Here is a 12,687-nt window from a genome sequence, read left to right on the forward strand (position 1 = left end):
AAATGCAGACGCTGCTGGGGATTTTCCTTCGTTGTAAATCGGCTTAACTTTAGAAAAGTAGACAAAAAACTCCACACTTTAGAAACTGCGCCACATTGTGTTTTGGGTGAAAGGTATAAGCATTTAATAAGTTGCCCTTATTGGACAACACGTGTTTCGACACACAGGAGGACCAGACGGCAGGAGACATTTTTTGGAGATCGAGGGGGATTCATCCCATGACGTTTAAAGTTGCCATCTTGAATTGAAAAATGTTGAAATGGATGATAGCACCAATTAGCCCGGATTTGAAAAAGACACCTGTGTGTCGAAACACGTGTTATCCAATAAGGGCAACTTATTAAATGCTTATACCTTTCACCCAAAACACAAAGTGGCGCAGTTTCTAAAGTGTGGAGTTTTTTGTCTACCGTTCTTTTCAAGGGGTCGGGGTCTTGAGTCCCCTTTTTTTGCTCTGCACGTAACTGCGACATATTTTCTAAAATTCCTATCATTAATAATTTGGCGCATGGGCTTACAAGTTGGTACCAAAAAACCCCACAACTTTTCTTAACTTTAGAAAAGGGTTGAGAGGGAAGGGTGGTCCTTGAACACTTTAATCACTTTCTTTTTTTTGCAGATCTCAGTATTTAAGCTATTGAATTCCTGTAACTACAGGTCAATACGCTTCACATTCCAATTGAGAAATGTAGGAAAGATGCAATCGACCTTTGGGAAAGATTGTTTACAAACTAGAGTTTTCAAATCCCACGTTTTGAACATAGACCAAAAGACCAATCTCGCTTGTTGCCACTGCACGCTGTAAACTTCCAGGGTGCCCATGAGGCCTCCTGTGGCATTGGACTTATGCCCTGGAAGTAGGGTGGCACTGGCTCCTGGGGCTTCAGTTAAGTTGGCTCCTCATCAGGAGCAGCGCTCTCCAGGCAGACTTGTCTGGCGCTCCGCCAGCCTTACACTGGCGCCAAAGTCCCGCTCGCAGAGCGTGGGTCCGCAAGATCCTGTTGTGCCGAGATCTCGCGAGACTGCGCTCCCGCGATCACGTGATATCCCCACACACCTCCTCTGCTGGGAAAAGGATAGAAGGTCATTCCATGACGAAGTCTGCAAACTTGCTGGGTTTTCTTTTCTCTCTCTGTGGTCTGCCTTGATCTAGAAGCGGAGCAGGGTTGCGGAAGTACTCTTGGGGAGGTGCAGGTGATTCAGATCCTCCTTGTTTTGTTTTCCGCTGCAACTCCCTGAGTGGAGCTGGGGAGTTGCTGCTTGAGAACTCACTGCCGTAGGGTGACTCTGAGGCATCTCTTTCTGACTGGCAAGGGTTTTCGGATGGCTCTAGTAGGTCTTGATTTTCTCAGGTTTCCCAGTGTGGCTGTTCAATGGATTCTTTCCTGCGGTACATGGCCACCCTTTCTAGATTCCATTTCCTTCCTTCGCTGGTGCAGATGTGGTTTTACCCTTTGGCAGCGACTTCTATGGGACTGCTGTATCTGGAGCCTGTCACAGTGTCCTTGTGGGGAAGCCATATCTTGACCAGGTCGCCTCTGTTAACTGATGTGCGGCGAGCAGCCCGCCGCGTGTCTCCTTGAGCCTTCATGGCTTCTTTGCTCCGCTGCATGCGAAAGACTACGTCTTCCATGTCCACATCTTCATCAGCCCTCACTTGCTGGAGCCACGGTGCTACCAGTGTGGATGCTGCCCTTCTCCCCCTTAGCAGATGGAATGGTGACACGCCGGTGACAGCGTTGGGAGTGATGCGGTGGGCTGCGACGGCCTCTTTGACCGTCTTGTATGGGTTTAGGCCTGAGGCATGTGCTAGTTGCAGCGTCCCATTGATGAAGCGGTTCGCCCGCTCGACCAGGCCATTGGCCAGAGGATGGTAGAGACTTGCTCTTTGCTGTTGAATGTTGTTGAGTTTGAGGAATTTCTCCATTTCTCGAGAGGTCAACTGGACCCCATTGTCCGTCACAATTTCCTCCGGGAGGCCCTCGCGCTGGAATATGGCGGTGAGTGCTTTAATGACTGTTTTTGTGGTGATATCCGAAGTAAAGTCAACTTCAACCCATTTTGAGAAATAGTCAACCGTGACTATCCCGTATTTATGTTCTGGGGGCATGCTGTCCAGCAGCCCGATGAAATCCAATCCTAGTTTGCGCCACACCCCTTTGGGGATTTCGGTGGGGAGCATGGGGGCTTGTCTCACGGACAGGCGCTTGTCGCTGTTCGTTCACTCGTGGCACCTTTCAACCATTTGTCGTATGTCCTGATCCATGCCTGGCCACCAGTAGGCATCGCGTATCCTGCGCCAGGTCATGTTGCACCCCAGATGGCCTGAGTGCACCCTGCACAGTATTACTTTGCGAATTCCACTGGGCGGGATCACTTGGTCGCCTCTTAAAATGAGACCGTTCATAGCAGTGATTTCGTCGTTCACCTTCCAGTAAGGACGTAGGCCTTCGGGAATCACCCTTTCCTCAGGCCATCCTCCGCAGACCCAGTCTGCTACACGCCGTAGGGCATCGTCCTGCTCAAATTCCTCCTGCCAGTGGCGCTCACTCAGGTCCATGTACTCGCCGCTCCTCAAGTCGCCTATGGTGGCTACGACACATTCGTCTTCTAAGAATGTGTCCCAGGGGTGTTTTGGTTCAGGAGCCTGGACATGCAGTCCGCTTGTGCGTTTTTCCAGCCAGCAATGTGGGCTATTTCGTATGTGTACTCTTGAAGTTTTGCGGCGATCCTGGCCAGTCTCGGGGTGGCAGTCTTGGTGCCGCCTGGGCTCAACATGTGAATGAGGGGTTTGTGGTCAGTGATCAGACTAAATTTCGTGCTCCAAACGTAAGATCTGAAGTAGTTGACGGCCCAGACACAAGCCAATATTTCTTTCTCTACGGTGGAGTAATTCTTCTCCGCTGACGATAGCGCTTTAGATGCAAATGCCACGATATTTTCAGTGTCGCCCTTCTTCTGGGTCAGGGTGGTCCCCAGTCCGTACGCGCTGGCATCCATAGTGATGCAGGTGTCCAATTCGGGGTTGAAGGGTTTTAGGCATGGTGCGTGCAGAATCCTACGTTTGATTTCAGTGAAGGCTCCATCTTGCTCTGGGCCCCAGGAGTAGGTTGCCCCTTTCTTCAGAAGATCCCTCACGGGGGACATGGTCTCAGAGAACCTTGGGACAAACTTTGCGTAGTACTCCGCTAAGCCCAGGAATGATCGGAGTTCTTCTCTGGACCTCGGGCCGGGGCATCTGCTATGGCCTCCATCAGGTTCTTCTTGGGGCTCACCCCTTTGCTTGAGATGCAGTACCCAAGGTATTCTACCTTGCTCACTCGGAAAACACATTTCTCGTGGCGAAGATGAACACCTGCCTCTTGAAGCTTGCTCAGGACTACCCTGAGTGCTTTGTCATGAGTCTCGTTGTCCTTGGCATACACGAGGATGTCATCCTGAAAGAATGAGATGTTTGTGAGTCCTTTGAGTAGGGAATTCATCATTCTCTGGAATGCTGACGCTGCCGAGGACAGCCCAAACGGCATGCGGGTGTATTGAAAGGTGCCGAAGGGAGTGATAAACGCTGTAAGGGGGCGCGAAGACTTGTGTAATGGAATCTGGTGATAGGCGTCATGCATGTCGAGCTTCAAGAAGATTGCTGCCTCCTTCATCATTAGGACAATTTCGCTGATACTGGAGAGCGGAAAGCTGTCTGTAACAACCTCTAGATTCAGACTTCTCAGGTCGATGCATATTCTGAGGTCGTTGCTGGATTTCTTCTTGACTAGAACCACCGGACTCAGCCACTCTGAGGATTCCACTGTCTCAATGGTCCCTTCTTCGACCATCTTCCAGAGAGGGGCCTCTAACGCAGGTCCCGCCATGGCAAGCGCCGGTCTAACTTTGTGTTTCACAGGCACTGCATTGGGTTTCAAATGAATCTTGTCGACAAAGTCTCTCACTTTCCCCGGTTTCTCGCAAAACAAGCTTGGGAACATCTCCTTGAAATTTAGCGCTGCTCCTGAGGAGACCATGAGTACCTGTTCCGGAGTGCTGGGGTCTAGTTTAATGCTGAGTCTGTGTTGATCGTCCCACCCGAGCACGGCCGGACGTTTGGTTGAGAAGTACACTTTGGTGTTGGTAGACTTCCCTTTGAAGTCAATTTGGGCTCTGATGTAACCTAGTAGGTCGACGGTTGCACCTCCTGGTCGATCTGATCTCCATTTTAGCTTGCCCCATCATCTCCTTGGATGGGTCTATGGGAAGGATTGTGAGGTCTGATCCTGACTCTGCCATGACGCGTGTTTCCATACCGTCGACTTTAATGGTGCAGTGGGGCTTTTCTCTCCTGGCGTGGAGAGCATTGACCATGTCGACCATGGGTCTGTCCTGTGGCTCGTCCTCGTAACTTGAAGCGCGGTCGCCATAAACATGGGAGACAGTTTTTTCCCGCCACGTGCATGCAGGGGCCACGTGACCAATGCGTCCACACTTGGAGCATTCCTTGTTTCTGGCGGGGCAGTCGCGATCATTCGCCATGTGTTTGGTGCTGGCACATCTGTAGCATTTCGGAACATCCCTTTGCCTGGGGCCTTTTTCTCTGGGGCTGTCACGGGACTGCTTGTCTCTGCGCCCTCTCCATTGCAGCGCCGTAAGCTTGGGTACGGGTAGATGACTTCCCGCCTCTTTGGGCCTGCTGGAGGTTTCTTCTTCTGCCCTGGCGATTAGGATGGCCTTGTCAAGGGTCACTTCCTTTTCTTGTATGAACTTGTCCTGTACTTTCCTGGAGTTGGTGTGAACGACCAGCATGTCGCAGATGACCTGTTCTGCGTTTTCGCCGAAGGTGCATAAGGATGCCAGCTCCCTCATCCTGGTTATGTAGTCGTCCACAGGTTCACTCCCTTCTTGTTTACGGGTGTAGAACCTCAGCCTGTGTAAAACCACGTTCTCCTTATTGGTGAACCGCTTTACAATGCGACGGATTGCCTCTTTGTAGATGTTGTCGTCGTCATCATCCACTGGTATGGCTGTCAAACTGGCAAAAATGCGCTGTCCTTCAACCCCCATTGCGTTCAGCAGCATCGCCTTCTTCCTGGCGGGGGCATATCCTGTGCCGCCTACAGCCTCCAGGTACGTGGAGAAGAGTTGCTCCCACTGCATCCACGGAATTGCCGGGGTCCCAGGTGATGGGAGAAATGCAGGGGGCGGTGTGGCGACTTGCATGGTGGGTCTGTGAGTATTAAGATATCCTTGTCACCAGTTATGTTGTGGCCTCTAAGGACGACTGGACGCCTGGGTGATTATAACTGCCTTTATTGCTTAACAAAACGAATGGCTGCAATAGTCCATGTGCAGGACAGGTACTCACAGTCTCAGCTGGGACTTCCAGTTAACTTCACTGGAGGCAGGGAGTGCACTTGGGCTGCACGCTGTAAACTTCCAAGGCCTCCATGAGGCCTCCTGTGGCATTGGACTTATGCCCTGGAAGTAGGGTGGCACTGGCTCGTGGGGCTTCAGTTAAGTTGGCTCCACATCAGGAGCAGCGCTCTCCAGACAGACTTGTCTGGCGCTCCGCCAGCCTTACACTGGCACCAAAGTCCCGCTCGCGGAGCGCTGGTCTGCGAGATCCTATTGTGCCGAGATCTCGCGAGACCGCGCTCCCGCGATCACGTGATATCCCACACTATGTCCTACTGGATGCTTCTTCCTGCTGCCAAGCAACCTGCTGAATGCCTTCCCATTTCCAGCTTTGCCCAAACTGGCTGGAGAAAACAATAGATGCACAGCTGTGGGAGTATCTCCAGACGTTTCTCACGCCTTCCATCTTTCCCAGGTCAGTTTCTGTCCTGCCTGGTAAACAGAAGCAGCTCTCGCCGCTGTGTAAGGGGACATGGCAAGAGAGGATTATGACAGGAGCGGCCCTACAGGTAAGTGACATACCAGACACTTTTACGCCATTTCAACTGGCCAGTAAAAGTGGGACTACAAATACTCACAATAAAAATAGGAAACCACGGACACATTGGACATGTCTCGTATTTCCACCCACATACCGGGGTCAAGTCATAAAAATTAAAGTGGTGGGAATCATCAACAAACGCAGTGGGACGTGACGTCGCCAGCAATTAGCATATCAAGGTGAAATATGCATATTTCATTAAATTGGCTTTGCATACCCACCCAAATTGAACAGAACAAATGGCATTTTCCTTTCATAACATCAACACAGACACAAAACCAAGACAGGATATTTTCTTCCAATAATATTTTTGAAAACGTTAAAAGTTGTGCATGTTTTAAACTCCAAGAACCAATACAAATGTTTTCCCTGGGACTTGCAATACCGAAATAGGATATTTCACTGTTAGTTTTTCATTGTTTTTATCACTTTATATAGTGCAGTGGTGAAGTGACCAACCTGTTGGGGGTCTGCCCTGGACCACCGGGCAGGCCCCATACACGTGTTAGGAGCACCCGACACGATCCCTCGGTGCAGCGATCAAGCCGCGGACAACGGGGTGGGGATCACCCCTCCCACTCCGGATCACCGGAGAACACCAATGTCTGGGTTCACCCAGGACTCGACAGCCCTAGCTCTGGGGTCACCCAGGCTGGAGTTGCCGCCCCTGGCCACAGTCACATGGCCAGGCAGCAGTTGAGGTCGGCATTGCCAAACAGGGGCGCCGGCCTCGTGGAGGGCCCTGTCCCTGGGCCTACACCACGCGGTGGTGCGCCAGCCTGGCGCACATGAGGTACAGTCTTTTTACTAGCGTGGTCACATGGATCCCCATGTGACCAAGACAACCAACCCTGGGAGATACCATGTCACCCAACAGGGGTGACATGCAACACAGCCTACAAACCTGACGAGTGCGCTTTGTTCCCTGAGGTTGGCTTTAATTCATAAATTCAAAGCGAGCATCCAATGTTTCTCTTTTAGCTGGGGGGACTGAACCCACCCTCTGAATAAAGTGGGTGGACTCCGTCCCCCACGTGTACCCTCGACTTGAGACCTGCCCACATAGTTTTGCAGATAGGTGAAGATCAGTGTTTCCAGCGAGCAGTGCCACACGAAAGGGCCCTAACATCATCAATGTCTGTTCAGAAGATGGAATTTGCACGAATTATTACGTGCCAAAAAGCATTAATTACAAAAAGTTTAAAATATATTTATACATGCCTAGAAAATACCACCATTGTGAATGAGAAATGCCATCTTACTTTCTAAAAAGTAATTTTACTGCCAACTTAAAAATTGGTGGAGTCAAACACTCACGCAATGTATAAACACAAGCTGTGTCTCAGCATAATTCTTACACAGCGTGACCTCTCTACGAAATTCCCCAAGTTGGTACACTCATATAGGCTCAACACTTTTTGTTAATACCTTTCTTAGGGAGAAGCTTTCAATAATCTCTGTCTTGAGACGTTTGCAATGGTACATTCTTAAATCCTCTTTTTTAAGAACTTTCCTGGAGGGACAGTTTCCATAGTTTTCTTTTTTAAGAGGTTTACTGAATTGGTGCATTTTAAATCATATTTCATTAGCCTTACCCTAGGCAGCCAATTTCTGCATGACCTTTATTGGTCCTTATCTTGAATGGTATCTTCCTAATTAGTGTCTTTGTTGGGTAATAGCTTAAATGCCACCGCACTAAGCATTTATGGAGTGGGTCACCACTACACCCTCCTTCATGTGCCCTTCCACTCAGTGATACAGCCATAACACCTCTGTGAGACGCATTCTGAAGTGGCGTACACCGGAATCGTCTCCCCCGATGCATGTTCTGGAGTGGTACATTTATGGGCTAGACCATCTAGCAGGAGTCCTTACTACCATCATTCTCCAGAAGCCTGTCTAGCTTCTTTTATACAAACACACCCTCCCATACAGAGCTAAAGGATGTGACGAATCTGGGGAATTTGTCAATTTTTCCCTAGGGGGATCCACCCCCTTGAGGCCAGGGAGGTGAACCCGCTCAGCAAAACCCTCCCTAGGGGTTTGGTAAAGTATTGTCATGCTTCAACCTCCCCTGCCTCGACTTCAGGGCACTGCCAGAAAAACCTGGACGCTGCCCTGGCGCCTTTCCCAGCGCCAGATGAATCACGGACGTTGTCGGCCTACATTACCCAGTAATCCCAGTAGTCCCAGGTTAATCAGGTCACGTGACACACACGCAACGTGCCCTAAACGTCTTCCTCACCATGCAACTATATGAATGACCAGAAGCCGCAAGTCGGATGCTCCTTAACCGTAGTGTTTTCAAACTCCAGTAAAGCTGCACTCTTCTGTCACCTGTTGTCACTCCTGGTTACCCAACTTCTGATTCTTCCCTATGGACCTCGCTCGTGGATTACCCTTTTGTTTCCTGATGCTCGGCTCCCTTTGATTGCTTCCCCCAGGCTACCAGACCCTTGGCTTCGTCCCGCGACGCTTCTCCTGCCTAGTCCTATATTATTAACTTACCCTGGTACTTATCGTGTTCAGGTGTCAATGCCGTGCTCTTTGTTGGACGCCTTCTAAGAGACACGTTAACCTTGTGCTGGCCATTATTCATTTCATTACCTTCTTTTCTTCTCTACACAACACCCATTTTCTACAAGGACGCTCTGCTGTTGGATTCATACCTTTTTGCTCTGCATCACCTTCTTGTGACCTACTGGACGCTCTGCTGTATTTCAACACCGGTCACCCATGGGATTGTTTCCTTTGGCTTTTTTCTTCTGGGACGCTTTGCTGTTTACCTCAGGATTTGTTTTGGACTTTAGTAGCTTGCACCATCGTGCCGTTCGGGTTAGGCTGCTTGTGAACAGGCACTCATTTTTGGAACTGGGACTTTCTGAAATCACCATCCACTGCGGTAACCATTTCACGACACCAAGTAGGTTTCTTACCTTCCCACATCTCACAGCAGGTAAGAGTGGGGTTGCTGAGGGTGGTTGCAGCTGTGTTGCAATGTCTTGTGGATACTCATTGAACCTGTTTGTATTGTTTTCTCTTCCTTAGTTCTGTTGCTGCTCCTGACTTTTCACTCAAGCCACTGGCCTGTCAGGTGATTTGCAATTTCTGCAGGCTGTGCTCTTGGGGTGAAAGTCTTTTTGTCATCGGTTCTTTTCCGGTTTCTGGACTTCCTCTGAGTGACTTGTCTCCTAGGGGGTGTAGCATTCATACATCCCCCTTGGGTTGTGACAGATTAAGGAGCCTATTTTTACTCCTGTCAGGTATGGATCCCGGGGCCGATCAGATGACTGCACTCATGCAGGCTTTTTCTGCTTTGCGTACCGACATGGCATCTGCCATGCAACATTACAGCAGCGCATGGATATACTTCAGAGCTTTGTGCAACTCATGCATCATGATGAGAAATTTGGTGATGCTGGCGCTGCCACACCCACTCCGGTTCCACAAGCCCAGCCTCCTGCTCCAACACTGGTCGTTCTACCCGGGCCTTTTCCTTTGTCCCCTCCTGAACGTTTTACCGGGGAACCGAAGGCCTACCGAACTTTTGGGATTCAGTGCTGTTTGCATTTTCTTTGTTGTACTTTGGTGTTTCCAGATGCTACTACTAAAGCAGCATTCATTTTGTCCCATTTGGGCGGGACCGCAGCAGCCTGAGCCAATCCATTATTAGAAGCCAACGATCCATCCCTATACGACTTTGACACCCTGACCCAGGCTATGAACACCGTCTTTGACACACAGTACAAAGCTCAGGCCTCTGACCTGGAATTTCTCGCCATAAATCAGGGCAAACAGGACCTCCTGACTTATCTCGCCCGTTTCAAACAGTTGGCGGTCGAGACTATATGGCCAGAACAGAAGAAGGCGGCCGTCTTCTATAAAGGGTTATCGGAGGAGTTAAAAATGCTCTGTCAGTAGTGCCAGCTATTCCATCAGGATTCTGTGCATTATTGGGCTTGGTTCTGCAGGTGGATGCTCGACTCCGACAGCGGCGAGGTGAGCATTGGGTTCCGGATATCTGTTCCTCTAAGCCTGACTCCATCCCTGTCAGAAGACGTTGAACCAATGCAGACAGCGGCAACATGAGGCTCGCTGACAAAGGCGGAGCGAGAGAGATGGATGGCTGGTAACTTATGCCTCTATTGCGGCCATTCAGGTCACTTCATTCGAGTATGCCCTAAGAGACCCAGTAAGCCTGCGGGAAACTCCAGGACTCGTCCTTGAACCGAGCCAGTTGGATGAGTCAATCGATGGGCGGCTCAGGAGGATTTTCTTTTTCCTCACACATTTACCTATCCATGTGTTCCTCTGCCCCATGTCCTATAGCCTTTTCCAGTCCAGTCATGATAGACTCTGATGCTAGTGGTAATTATATGGACGTTCAACTGGCTAAGCACCATGGACTCCTTGTAACTCCTATACCCATACCTGAGGAAGTGCATGCTGTAGACGGGTCACGTCTAGTATCGGGGCATGTAACTGAACAGACCAGTTTTATCAAAATGTCCACCCCCAAAGGACATTTCATAATGGATTACTTTTTACCTAATTTTGACTCCTCAATTCGGGATAATACTTGGTCTGTCTTGGTTACAGACCCACAACTCCATCATTGACTGGGTTGAGCAGACGGTTCGGTTTTCCTCTGTTTTTTGTACCCGGCAATGTCTTCGGACCCAGGATACAGCAGTTCTGTCACCTTGTCTGGCCATGGTGGCTAACACCCCTTCGATTAGTGCCACTTTGCAAACCACTACCCCAGAGTTACCCCCAGTTTACGGAGAGTACACTGACGTGTTTGATAAAGGGCTTTCCGAAAAACTCCCTCCACACCGGAGTTATGACTGCCCCATTGATTTAGTGCCCGGGGCATCCATTCCCCAAGTTCGTATATACTATCTGACCCAGAAAGAGGAGGACCCTCTACAGTAGTATGTGGATAAGGCATTACACCTGAGAAAAATCTGACTGTCTCGATCTCCTGCGGCCTCCCCGATATTCTTTGTGCTAAAGAAGGAGGTGGATTTGCGTCCATGTGTGGATTATAGAGCCTTCAATAAGGTCACGGTTAAGAACCAGCATCCACTACCTCTCATATAGGAGTTACTTGACAAACTGTCTTCTTCCACCATATTTACAAAGCTCGACTTGAGGGGAGCATGCAACCTCGTACGAATGCGGCGAGGGGATGAGCGGAAAACTGCCTTTAAGACCAAATTCGGGCTATATGAATATTGCATTATGCCCTGTGCGCTTTGCAATGCCTCGACCACATTTCAGCATTTTGTTAATGACATCTTTCGGGACATATTAGATTGCTATGTGGTAATATATCTGGATGATATCCTGATCTTTTCAGACTCGCTCCAACAACATATACAACATGTTTGCTCTGTCCTACAACGACTCAGAGAACACTCCTTGTTTGCTAAACTATAAAAATGTGTATTCCACGCGCCATCGGTCGAGTTCTTAGGCTTTCAAATATCCACAAAAGGCGTACACATGTGTCCTTCCAAGGTGCAAGCAATATTAGACTGGCCCGCCCCAACTTCAGTGAAAGCCCTGCAGTCTTTCTTGGGTTTTTCTAACTTTTACAGGTGCTTTATTGCCTCATTTCCTGAGATTGTGGCACTACTTACCCTTCTTACCAGTCCTTTTGTTCCATTCCTGTGGGACGAGAAAGCCCAATCTGCCGTCCAAGCCTTGAAGGAGGCGTTCACCTCTGCTCCTGTCCTGCAGCACCCAAATCTTTCTCTTCCATTTATAGTGGAAGCAGATGCCTCTGCTGTCGCGGTTGGAGCTATCCTCTCTCTAACATGTCCTTCCACACAACGTCTACATCCAGTGGCCTTTTATTCCAGGACATTGTCACCAGCTGAACGAAATTACACCATCATGGAGAGAGAATTGCTTGCCATAAGGGCGGAATTCAAGGAGTGGAGACAGCATCTCCTGGAGGCAAGACATCCAGTTACCGTTTATACCGATCACCTGAATCTCCAGGCCCTGTCTCACGTCAAATGTACCAACGCTCGACAAATCCGTTGGCATTTGTTTTTCACGCTGTTTGATTTCATGGTTACCTATCATCCTGGCCCTTTGCATGGCAAAGCTGATGCCTTGTCGCGCATAGGTACCGACCTCGACACCCCAAAACCTGTGACATCAGTCCTACCCTCTGAATCGGTGAAGTGTGTATGTTCGGTCTCCCCTTCGCTTCTGGATAGGTTACGACAATGGGTTAGAGATCATGCCTCAGTTCTCGATGGGTTGGGTGCCAATCTTTTTTCCGGCCTCCCCTACGTGTAGAGTTCCTGTACTTGCCTGAAAATCATTCCAGGAAGAAGGCTCTTGAGTGGTCTCATAATTCTCGTCTGGCGGCACATCTGGGTCAGTCAAAAACCTATGACCTATTGCACCAATGGTGTTGGTGGCCTGGCATGAAGAAGGATGCCAACCTGTACATCTCCAGGTGTTCTACATGTATACAGTGTAAAAAGCAACCGGGAAAACCCGTGGGTCTTTTCATGAATATGCCCTTGCCTCCACATCACTGGTATATGGTTACCCTCGATTTTGTGGTGGACTTACCTGTAGTCAAGGGCATGTCGACTGTTCTTGTATTGGTGGATGTGTTCACAAAAATTACGCATTTTATCCCGTGCCCAGGCATACCATTGGTAACCCTTTTGGCGGCTTTGTTCTTTGACCACGTTGTCCGGTTCTTTGGTCTTCCCATG

Source organism: Ambystoma mexicanum, chromosome 1p (genome assembly GCF_040938575.1).
Source record: "Ambystoma mexicanum isolate Mex_15411 chromosome 1p, UKY_AmexF1_1, whole genome shotgun sequence".
In the NCBI taxonomy this organism is placed as follows: Eukaryota; Metazoa; Chordata; class Amphibia; order Caudata; family Ambystomatidae; genus Ambystoma; species Ambystoma mexicanum.